We start from the raw sequence: 11,959 nt of genomic DNA, 5'->3' as shown, positions 1-11,959 counted from the left end.
CATTATTTGTGATGTACATGCTTGTTTTCATGGTGCACTCAGAATCGCTGTGTGTGTGCTCATAAGATAGCTAATAATTACTTGGCTTGTTTGCATATCTAATAAATGCTACATGTTCTTCACTTGATATTACCTTACTTTGCATTTGTCAGATTTTGCAACTAGGGTGCAGTTTGATCGCCATTTACCATATTCCGCTATTCTCAACTTTATCGCTTAAATTCATTAGGTCGCAACATGGGTCGCCTGCATGATGATGTATTACAACTGGTCGCATCTCCCACCCTAAAAAAATGAAGCATCTCTCACATACTGGAGAAGGGAAACTCCGTGAGCCTGAAAGATTGACACCTAAGGTTTTGTACATGATATGCCCAATATGGCCTCGGTAAACCAACATTATTTCTCTAAGCTGGAATGATATGAAATACTGGTACTACAAATCATCCGGGAAACTGTATTATGCTTGTCGAAAAGATTCGCAAAGCTGCGTACATTACATACCCATGTTCAGAGGCCACGGTACTCTGCTCATGCTGAAATAGATGCGGATAAAATGCTTTGTATATGTACAGTAGAATATATATGTCTTTTATTGGAGAGTAGGTTTCAGAGTGAACGATTACCCTGATAACCACTCATCCGAGTTGGAGATGCTCCCCTCCTGGTGGTAGGTACCATCGTCTTGTGCTTCTGGGTCACTGGCATCATAGACAAACGACTTTCTATAAGATGCCATATTAATTGAGGATGAAACATTCAATTCTCATACCATAATTGAAAAGAGAATGGCAACGAAACTGACGATGCCAGTGATTGCACACTGAATTACGAGTTGATTCAGTAATTTGAATACACTAACTTGCGAGCTGGTGCGGGCATACATGTACACTTACTTACAAGTTGCTGAGCAACTCTGCAGAGAAAGAAGCAAAAGATGATCTAGCTAGTACTGATTCCTGAGACATGCAAATTATTAGTGTCAACATTTTCAGGGATCAGCTTAGCAGCTTCAAACGATATGCCCAATATGTAACACATGCTGCTAAAGAGATAGACACATAAACTTCTTTATACACAAGAATAACATATCAAAACCAAATAAGAAATACAAGTCACTAGAGAGCAATGGTACCTTTGTACTAACTTTCACATAGCTCTGTGATCCATAGGAGAGCATCAACACATGCTCGGAAAGACGCAAACAGGTGCCCTAAAATCGGAATCAGGCCTTGCAGCTCCCTCTAAGTTCTCAGCAACAAATTCATCACAAGATCCATCGGCCAAGGAATACTCGATCCACTTCCTTTTGGCATCTGTGAAGTACAAGCAGTCCCTTCGAACTCCTGGATGATCTGGACCAAGGGAACTTGCAAAGTAATAACCTGAAAAGCATGTCATTCCTTTCGTCGGAACAACACAGCCTACAAAGTAAAAATATGTCAAGAACAATGTGCAGTCACCAAGGCTAGTAGTCCTTGTCCACTTCCCCTCCATTGACTGCCACCGGAAAACATGAAACTCTTCTGGGCAATCCCCAACAGCGCTAATAAGCAACAACTCATCGAGACACTCTGCGAGACAGAAATACGAACTCCCATCTGCGCCTGTGTATCCAAATTATCTCCAAGAAACATTAATTCCACTGTATTCTTGTCTGACAGATTGGCCACGGCGAGACGGTAACATAGGCCGCCAACATCTTCAGATCTGACCAGCGCGTGTAGGTTGCCCTTGAGAAAGATCAAATCCTCCAGGACATAGGGTTCAGTGCATGACGCCACACGCCACTCAACATCCCCGAGGCGACAGTACTGGACGGCACGGCCGACCGTCGGAACGAAGGCAAGGACGAGATCGCCAGATAGGAGGAGGCGACAGAAGGGTGCCGGTGGATAGGGGAGGCGAAATCGCTCGCCTGTGAGAAGGTGGACGAAGCTGAGCTCATGGTGGCTGGGGCTGGCGATGGCGATGCGACAGCCAAAAGAGTAGAAGGCGGCAGGGTTAGGATCAAAATCATGGAGGGGTAGGCGGAAGCGCAGGCGACGACGGAGGGGGAGGTGGAACATGGCTCGAGATCCGGGGACAAGGAGGAGGTGGGGGGCTTGGGAGGCGAGGTTGGATGACGACGGAGGAAGGAGATCCCGGTAGGTTGCGCGGACGGCGAAGAAATCCTGGAGGGTGGTCAGGCAACTCGCGATTTGGGCGATGAGCTCGGGTAGGAAGTAGGGTGATGAGGTTGTTGCTACGGGATTTGGGGGCGAGGTGGGGGAGGAGGAGGAGGCCATGATGGTGGCCGACAGCGATAGTTTTCTCCGGTGCGTCGCCGACTTCGTCATTTAACTCATTGGATCTGTTGTTGGGTGATGCGTTGGATTTGCGCGTGTTCTTCTAAGAGAGAATTCCTTATCTGACCCTTTCTTAAAATATAATTGCCTTTTTTGGCCCTAAAATTATCATTTTCCTTCTTTAATATCATAACTTCATTTTCTTCCTTCCTTGACACTTATATCATTTTTTTGCTATTAATACCGTCAAGTGCGACTTGGAAAATCCTACTTACCTCTGCTTTAGCACGTAGTACAGAAACATAGAAAACTCTTGTTTAGCCAAATAGTCCCACATTCTCTCCCAATTCCACTTCTTTGCCGATTCCTCTCCCACATTCACCGCAAGCCCTAACCCTACCTTGCGCGGCGTGAGGTACACAACAACGGCCGTGCGAGGCTAGGAGAGCGGCATGGAGGAGGGTGTGGGCAACACTGCTACAGATGGCAGGGTGGAAGGCACGGTAGAGGGGGGCCACGGAGCTGCACCAGTCTTGGCCTCGGGCACGCATGGTGGGGAGGCGGATGGCAGCCAAGGACCAGTGGACAATGGGTGAGGCGGCGTTCTGCCAGGCTCTATGGAAGAGGGCAAATATTTATGCTGAAGGGCCACGGCCTTGCGCCGGTCTTAGCCTTGCACGGTCAGGGCGGATCAATGGACGGTGGCCAAGGATCACCGAAGTACGACGACCGTGCGACACCCTGAGATGCGACTATATCGTTGTGGTTTGAAGGGTGAGTTCCACTCTTCTCTAGATTTCTCAAAATGCAACAAATTACTTATAGATGGATATTTCCTGGCAAATCTGCAATGGAAAAAACACAAAGATTAGGTTCATATAAAACAAGTATGTTCAAAGATCTTGGATAATATGTTTACACAAGACACTTTTGTTATTTAAAATATCATGCAAGTACATACGCAATTGATATTTTGCACATGGGTTATGTATGCACAAACTAATGTGTAAGGAAGACATGGGAGTAGAAAGTACTAATGATTAGGTTTATTTGGCTTTTACAGGATGGATCTGAATTCAACTTAACTGCTGAAAATTAAAATGCTTGGCAACCTAAGAAAAGCTATAAAGAATATCCATTGCTTTTGCTTTGAGAAGGTTATCGACTCTGATGTAACAAATTATAAGGACCCAGTTGAATCAATCGTAGAGCAGTACGCGACATGTTATTTGGAAGTTGCACATGTTCAGTACTATGATGCATTTTTTAAAATCTGCCCTGAAGGAACATATGACCAAGAATTGGTGTATTTATTTAGGACAGTAAAACCGAGCTAAAACGAGCCCTCTCACGCCCTTAGCTATTTGAGCCGTCAGATCTCGTGCTAGGATCAATGTTGGTTGTTAGATCTACTGTCTCCACCACCTGTTTTTTTCCTGGCCGGGCTGTCTTAAAGGGCTGCTACTCCAGGAGAAAAATTTGAGGCATGTGGTTGCGCGGGCCTTCCACTCGGCTCATTTAGCTGACTCTGTGCCAGACGCCGCCCGATCGGTAATTCTCCGGTCACTAACCCTCGTTCATGCCTACCTGAAAAAAGTGAAGGCGAGACGGAGAGACGCGGGCGACGCGGGGATCAGATCCAGGCGATGTAGGTGATACGGGCGATGCGGGCGATCGGACCGATCGGTTGCAAGGCACGGAGAGGGACCGAAGTTCTATCACCAAAGATTGATTGATAAATTAACTGGCCATTGAGACCAGTTAATGGAGTTGAATTGTCAGTTTCTATGTTGTGCGTGATTGGAATTCACCCGCCGTTGTTTAACGCAAGGAGTAGACCAGCCGTTCCTAATCCTACATGCCATTAATGGAGTGGAGGTCAGTTACAACTTGGCTGCTCCGCCTACATATGCTCTGTCCAGTCCCCCGGGTTATTTCCCCATTCTTCCCCCGGCAATAAACATCCCTGGAGTCACGCGTCTTCATTAGGTTGCCCCTTCATCTTGAAAATTTGCTGTAAATTTTCCTTCTCACTGCAATCCCTTCATGACTGAGTGTTTGCACTCAGTATGGGCTCCTGCTGAAGCTGCTTTCCACTCCTAATTTGTAACTGAGTGTTTGCACTCAGTATGGGCTCCTGCTGAAGCTGCTTTCCACTCTTGATCCTGAAAATGAAAATAAAAGAGGCATTATATTATGGTCTAAAAAAAGAGTTTCTTCATCTTTCTAGCCTCTAGTTGTGACTGTTTTGCCCCATTTTATCTTGCTATACATTTTAATTGGAGAAGTAGATAAAGTGTTGTCTGGAAAACTGCGTCAATATTGAAAACATTTACATACTCGTTTGCACATGATCGTAGGTACTTTATTGGAATGAACATATGACTGAGTGATTGTTGCATACAGATTAATCACTTGGTAGCTATAGTTACTTCTGCGGGATATTCTAATGAGCATATGACTTCTATACATACGTAATCTATCCAATGAGTTTTGCCTTTATTGTACGACACGTTTGATATTAGTTACTTCTGCGGGATATTCTAAGTCAAGTGCATGCCAAGGCTTTTCAGAAGCGTATCATGCATGATTTGGTACATGATCTTGCTTCATTAATTGCTGCTGATGAATTTCTTGTTCTTTGATGCTCATGTTACTGGGCCAAGGAGTTGGAAAAACGCAATTCATTGCCGACATGCAGAGTTGATACAGTACCAGAATCAGTCCAATGTTTTCGATTGTCTGCCAAAAACTTAAATCCCTCCACATTAGAGATTAGCAGGAATGACAACTTCCTAAAGAGGCATTTTCTGGATCCAAGTACACGCATGTGCACTTCGGTATCTTGATCAAAACTGTCTTAATCTATGTCAAGCAAAATCATGCTGCCATGTTCCATAAAAATACTGAAGCTACTTTAGGTATCTTGATGCCACGGGATTGCCAATGCCGTCACTTTCTAAGAATATGGAAACTCTGATTATGTCCAATTGCTCACATGAAACCTAGCTTGACAATTCTGTAGCTTGCACAAACTTTGTTATCTGGACCTACCCGGTAACAGATGCCCTGATAAGCTACCTACCTCATTGGGTAAGCTCTCTAAACTCTCCTTCCTCAACTTGTCGGTGTTGGAAGTAACCCAATGTCCAGTCTGATTAGAAGGATATAGGATTAATACTAGCCTGGCGTAGGTGCTATATATATAAACGTTGTAATACCACCTGTAAACCCGTCCAGATCGTGAGAAGCAATAAAGCAATAACAGGCCCGTAGATGAGCCGGTGGCAATAACAAAAGTTTTCCCGTGCGTTATTTATAGTGGTACTGATTCGATCAAAGCAAAGATCGATGAGATAGTTATACGAGTCCGTGACACGCTTGCCTACGTCGCTATTCCTTCTAGCTTCAACCAATCAGGAATCCAGCGCTTCGCTTCGTTGTCAGATATCGTGTGTCGTTGTCGCCGGAAAGTACTAGGCGTCGGGACTCGGGACTGGGCCAACAGGTGTTTCTTCCTCCAAGTGTTGCATGAATCCATCTGTGAGCTGGCATGTTTAGAACGTCTAGACATATCAGCGTCGTTCTATTCAAAATCCCAGATAAATTTGGTAGACTTTCAAAGCTCGTATTCCTAAACTTATCAGGGTGTTTCTCGTGCTCCAAGTGTTCCATGAATCCATCTGCCAGCTGACATGCTTATACAACACCTAAATATGTCTGAGTGCTGTGGCATTCAAAATCTCCGAGATAAATTCGGTAGCCTTCCAACACTCATATTCCTGAACTTTTCAGGTTGTTCCAAGATAACCAAACTACCTTACAATCTTAAACTTCAATCTTGCGAGCATATGAACCTATCATATTGCCATGAGCTAGAAAACCTGCCAAGATTATGGCAACCTTCAAAGGCTTTGGTTCTTGAGCCTGTCCGATTGCTACAAGGTTCCATTGCTGCCAGAATCATTTTGCCAACTTGTTCATTTGAAATCCTTAGATGTTTCAGACTGGCATGAGCTCATGGAACTTCCTGAATGTTTTGGTAACCTTTTTGAGCTTGACTCTTTGAACCTTGAACCTAGCAAGTTGTTGCAAGCTGCAAGTACTGCCCGAGTCATTCTGCAAGTTGTCTAAGTTGAGGTATCTCAATCTGTCTTATTTTATGAGGCTTGATAAGCTCCCATCCTCGTTCGGTGACCTTAAGCTTCAATCATTGGACATCTCTTCTGCAGTATCTCTCAATGCCTTGCCGGATAGCATTGCTGACCTGACAACTCTCAGTAACTTTGAGGCCATCGCAGTAACACCAAATGTGATTGCCAGCATTCAGAAAATTCAAAAGCATCTTAATTTTCCATGAATAACAGAGCATGTTGTATATCAGATTAAAAAAATGAAGGATGCAGCAGTATATTCGTTGATGGTCTTGACCCCAGTGTCACCGAAGCTGTGTCGAAAGCCCGAAACACGTTTTCAGAGTACTTGTTTTCCTTTTTTTTTGCAGGGAATTCGGAGTACTGTTGGCAAAAGATGTTGTTTTGTTAAATCGACTAGTAGGTTGACTATTCCGTAGTATGCGGGTATGTATTTGTAATTCTGTATATTAATCTAAATTTTAAGCAACCCTGTTTCTGTGCATTCAGGTATTGTGCAGAGGAGACGTTGGAATGCTACAAAGCAGAATGGCTGGGAAGCAGAATATGAGGCTCTCAAGAGGTTATAGCACTTCAAACAGATAGGTTCAGGTGTTGTCTCTACTCCACTGCAAAACCAATCTGAGATCCTAATCGAGGAGACCGAGTTGTACAAGCTCAGGTGTGTGTGTGCTAGTCATGTGTCTTGTTAACCAAATACGTATACTGTTTGCTTTATATTCTGGCCAATCTTGATCTCTGTCCTGAGTCCTGAACCTTATCTTATTTCCTAAACTTAATTCCAAAGCTAACATGGACGACTCCTCTCACAAGATGCTTCCACAACCGAAGCAGGGCAACAGAACGAGCTGGATGCACGAGCTTCGACATATGGGAAACACATATGAGTTGCTTTGTACTGTACGGGGATTGCATCTTCAGTTGGATCGGACTGTTAGTGCCAGACCAAAGTGTGAGGCTGCAACAACATTCTCCAAACGGTAACCACCTCTTCTCTCTTTCCCTCGTGTTTTGCTACACCTCCAATATATATACATCTTCCGAGCGATGTTCTTATTTCAGGTGTACTTGATCACAAGCGTCGATCTTGACGGAGAGCGAAGGTGGAGATGGCCCGATATGGAATCCAGGAGATGCAACAAAATGGACGGCGGACCGACCGTGCAGGAGTTTTGATGTTCTTCACTTGTGTATGATGAGCCACGCCAACCTGAACTTCACTGCGGGTTGTGTTCTGAAGAAACACGCATCTCGTGCCACCCACATTTGGTTCCACTCCTGCATGGTGGTTGAGTTCTACTACGGCCAGGTGCTGTACAAGATGACTAAGTGCATCACTATATATATACAGCCTCCTGTGCTGAGACGTGGGCAGCCAACGAGGGACACCCCTGTAAGATAGTAGGGTTTCTATCTATCATTTGACACTAGCGCAAATGGCGCATGCGAGCGACCTATATACAGAAGGGCATGTGTCTTAATACCTTCGCAACGATTTATGTTTCACATATATCATTCTCCTGTGCTGAGACGTGGGGTCCACCACAAGAGCAAATCGGAACAGGTTCGGTGTGCTTGACCAGTTCACTTTTGAAAATAAAAACATAATCAAAACCAGGAAAAATAACATTGAGGTGGTATGCCAACTAAGCATCAAATTGAGGAAAAAGTTTGAAAGGGGTAAATGCGACGCAATTTTGCTTAATTGGGGTATATTTTGAGGATTTTCTTAAATTGAGATCAATTCTGTCACAAGTGTGAAGCGTGGGGTAAAAAATGAAATAAACAATTTTTAAATAGAAAATCCGCATCTATCCAAATGTGTTGTGGACTAGCATTTACTTTATTTTTCAATGGTCTTGAATGGAGGACGAAGGGAGTGGGCGATTGCGGGACCTAGCGCCATATCGCCGGCCGGTAGGCTCTGCATTCCTAGACCCGAATATAGGCCTTTGTTCAGCGATGCATGACAAGATTACTGCACGGATGCGGTGAATGAAGCTATGTCGGCCGCTTGCACACCACCAGAGGTATTCGTTCGAAACTCTTCCGGATTCTTTTTCTGGCTGGATTGGTAGCCCCGAATGTGGATGTGATGATCTAATTTTGACTTGGATACCAATCTCGACCTTTTTAGTGCAAATTAGGCATGTGATTTTCCATCAAAAACAATTTGTGCCGAAGGGGTCGGTATCTGTGGGGGGCAGGTGGAAGCCCAGCCATACCAATGCATTTCGTGTCTTTCACTTTCCTTTTGGTGTAACCGAAATAGAACTTTCTGATCTAAAGCAAAGGCAAGCTCCCTTGCTAGAGAACATAAAAAGGTCGACTAACCATTCTTTTCATTACCGGAGAAAAAACATTATTTTCATTTTCTCTTTCATCAATTGAGATGATAGTCCTCTTCCGAGATCTATATATGGAAAAAACATGTTGCATCAGTAAAGACTCTAGTTGACTTGAAGCTTGTACAAAATGTCATACAAAGCATACTTAGAGCATCTGCAACCTAACTGCTGCATTTCCTTTGTACTTCCGGGTGGACAACTCGGACAATGTCCAAACAGAAGAAAGAAGAAGAAAACATTCATCATCCGCACCCCTCAAGTCATTTAAATATGTCCGAGTTGTCCATATGAACCCTCATATCCAACCCATAGGTAGGGAGGATATGAGGGCGTTCGGGTGTGTTTGGGAAGTCCATCAAGTTTGATTTGTCCTATCTGTTACCACTTCTCTTTTTGTCAGTTTTTTTTGTTTCTCTAAACATACCCATCAATCATATGCATGTGACTAGATATATAGGAGAAAAAGTGAAGAGCATGGCTACATGCACGGATAAATGAGACCTTGGCATACACGTCCGGACAACGTTTGAACGCATCCGCAGACGTATAGGGGTCAAATTAGCTTCTAGATGCTCTTACATTTTGGTCATTGCAAGCCACATAGATGTTGTATTGGAAATTTTACTATACAAAATAATTAGCGAGACAAGACGATGAAACAAAAATATCTACTGAAGCTGAATTGACCTAAATATCTCGAGAGATTCCTTATTTGGCCCTTTCTTAAAATTCGCTTCCTTGTTTGGCCCTAAAAAAGTTTTTCTTCCCTTTACGACACTACATCTTCAGTTTGTTTCCTATTTGACACTTCTGTCCATTCTGCCCACTAACAGTGTCAAATGAAACATAAAAAGACTCTTTTGGCCCTCACGAAGATGGCTCATGTATACGTGCAGTTGTCTGATGTATTTATAATATTTATTTAGACTGATGTATCATGATTTAGTAGTGAAGGTGGTTAGCACTAACAATAAATGTTCGGTCTGAAGTCAAAGTATATGAGTCAGCATCAAGTGTGCCGTTTAAATTTGTTGAGGATTATCTTAACAAATTAGTTTAGGCCTGCGCCTACTGTACATGGATTGTTTAGCCTCTAAGCGAGAGGACTATGCCAAAAAAACACAGTAAGCTAGCACCAAGACAATAACTGCGTGTCCTCGGGGATGTGCGCGCACGTGTCCCGGTCCGGCGAGAAGCCGCCGATGTCCTCGCTGCTTCGTGTCCAGCCATCAAATCGGTGTCCTGTCCAGCCATCAAATCGGTGTCCTGTCACCTGTTTGCGTGCACATATGTTTGATCAACCAATCTAGCGCGATGATTAGTGTACTGCTACTCAAGATCGATCAGTCCAGCCGGCGGTTATTAGCAAGTTTGATGAGTACATACGTAAGGTTGTATGCCAGCCTATTGAAAAATCCATCCACCTGCTTACTTCCCAGACTTGTGCGCTGCTTCGTGTCTTTACTCATGTGAGCCAAAAACATCGGCCAGCAGGGTTGCCATACAGCACTTGCACAAGCAGCGATAGTCGAGACCTAAGCAAAATCTCTCCTGTATTATTTTCTCTTTGTTTCTATTTATATCGGCCAAAACAGTGTTTTTAATCCTTTTTCAACATGAGTGGCAAAACTGTATTTTCATGTCTCAAGTAACACCGTTGGTGAGTAAAATGGACGAAAATGTCATATAAGGAACAAAATTTACTTTTAGTGTCAAATAGGGAAGAAGATATTTCTTGGGGCCAAATAGAGAAGCAAAGTTTAACAAAGGGCTAAATAAAGAATTCTCTCAAATATTTCTCCATAAAGAAGACGAGGCTGGTAGCCTGCCATCTTTTTCATCCAACCATGGAACACAAGTGGAGCTAAGTCATATGTCCTGGATATCTACCGGCTAGAGAATTAGATTATTTGCCGGAAGCCCCGGAGCGCCTATACATCAGCCACATGAAAAATTTGTTTGCATGAGTCACTTTTGTTAATCGTTAGATCTTTATTGTACGACCGAAAACAAATCATACCCTCTTCGTCTTCAACCTTCATTTTCTTCTTCCCCACGCAGCCGCCAATCAACCCATTCCTAATCACCCGCCTCCACCCCCACGGCCGGTGGCTACTGCCGCCTTCCCACCCTGGCCTCCCTTCGACCTCCCCCCTTTACTATGCTGGCCGCCGCCCTGGCCATTCCACTAAGCTCTGGTTTGATGAACAGCTAAGGCAACCCCTCGCGCTAACCCCCATTATTTTTTACTCACTCTTGCCGGCTCCTGCTCGTACACGGCTGGGACTCCCTGTGGTCAGCGCTCGTCGCTACCGCTCCTCACGTCACCGCTGCCCTCAGCCTCGTGTGAAGCGGATGTGGCTGACACTTTTTTCAGGTACCTGTTAATTAGAAGAATCGTTATTTGTCACACTTCTCGAAGTGTTCTATGGTTTTTCTTAGGATTGTCTCACTGGCGGATGGACCCAAGACCCCAAGTCATTGTTTCACGAGGTAAATAATCAACCTGGGAAGTAATGTGTGAGTTAAGATTTTCCACGGGTAAAAAATATGTGAACAAAGCCTTGGTTGCCATATCTAGCGAACGTTCGGCATAAGAGATGACATTTGTGAACGTCTGTCTCGCAGTTTTAGTGTATCTGGAGGACCTGAGTGGTCTTTTTGTAAAAGTATCATGATATTCCTTTAGTTTCGAGTGTGAAAAAGCCATCCAAACTAGTACATGGTAATATCAAAATCGTGTGGCAGCTAGGGCGTTCGCTGGCAGTTTATTGTGAACAAACGTTAGCCAGTTACTAATTCCGAAAAAAACAGGTGAGCCCATCTTCCTCCCCAAATCTACCGCGACCATGTATGCGGGGATGAACGGCGCCGCCCGTGGGAGTGGGACCCTGGGAGGATTGCGGCGGCTGGTGTGGGGGACCTGGGGGGATGGTTGGGCACGCCGCTGCGGCAGCGCGGCGTGGGGCTTGCGGTGCCGGAGCAGGCGGCGCCTGAGGTACTCTCCTGAACCTACCTCGCGGTCTTCTTCCAGTTGTGATTGGCTGCTCCTAGTTGATACTACTAGATCTAATAACCAAATTCACGCCCGCATTTCTCGAAGCAATTCGAGCTGACACATTGGCTGCGAGTTTAGTCCTTCTGCCATGTGGATTATCCTGTGAAGTAT

General features: G+C 44.5%; 1 pseudogene across 1 annotated transcript; it reads right to left on the bottom strand.

Annotated features, from left to right (window-relative positions):
* Positions 1 to 459: 459 nt before the first annotated feature.
* LOC147981564 (uncharacterized) lies at positions 460 to 2,376 on the bottom strand (annotated as a pseudogene). The gene is made up of 2 exons (XR_015599925.1): positions 1,136 to 2,376; positions 460 to 701 (listed from the first exon to the last, which is right to left on the bottom strand). The product of XR_015599925.1 is annotated as an uncharacterized LOC147981564 (transcript).
* Between the last annotated feature and the right edge of the window lie 9,583 nt (positions 2,377 to 11,959).

The sequence above is a fragment of the Triticum urartu genome, chromosome 3A (genome assembly GCF_056163025.1).
Source record: "Triticum urartu cultivar PI428250 chromosome 3A, HENAU_Tu73, whole genome shotgun sequence".
In the NCBI taxonomy this organism is placed as follows: Eukaryota; Viridiplantae; Streptophyta; class Magnoliopsida; order Poales; family Poaceae; genus Triticum; species Triticum urartu.
This window is presented reverse-complemented; position numbering and strand designations above follow the sequence as displayed.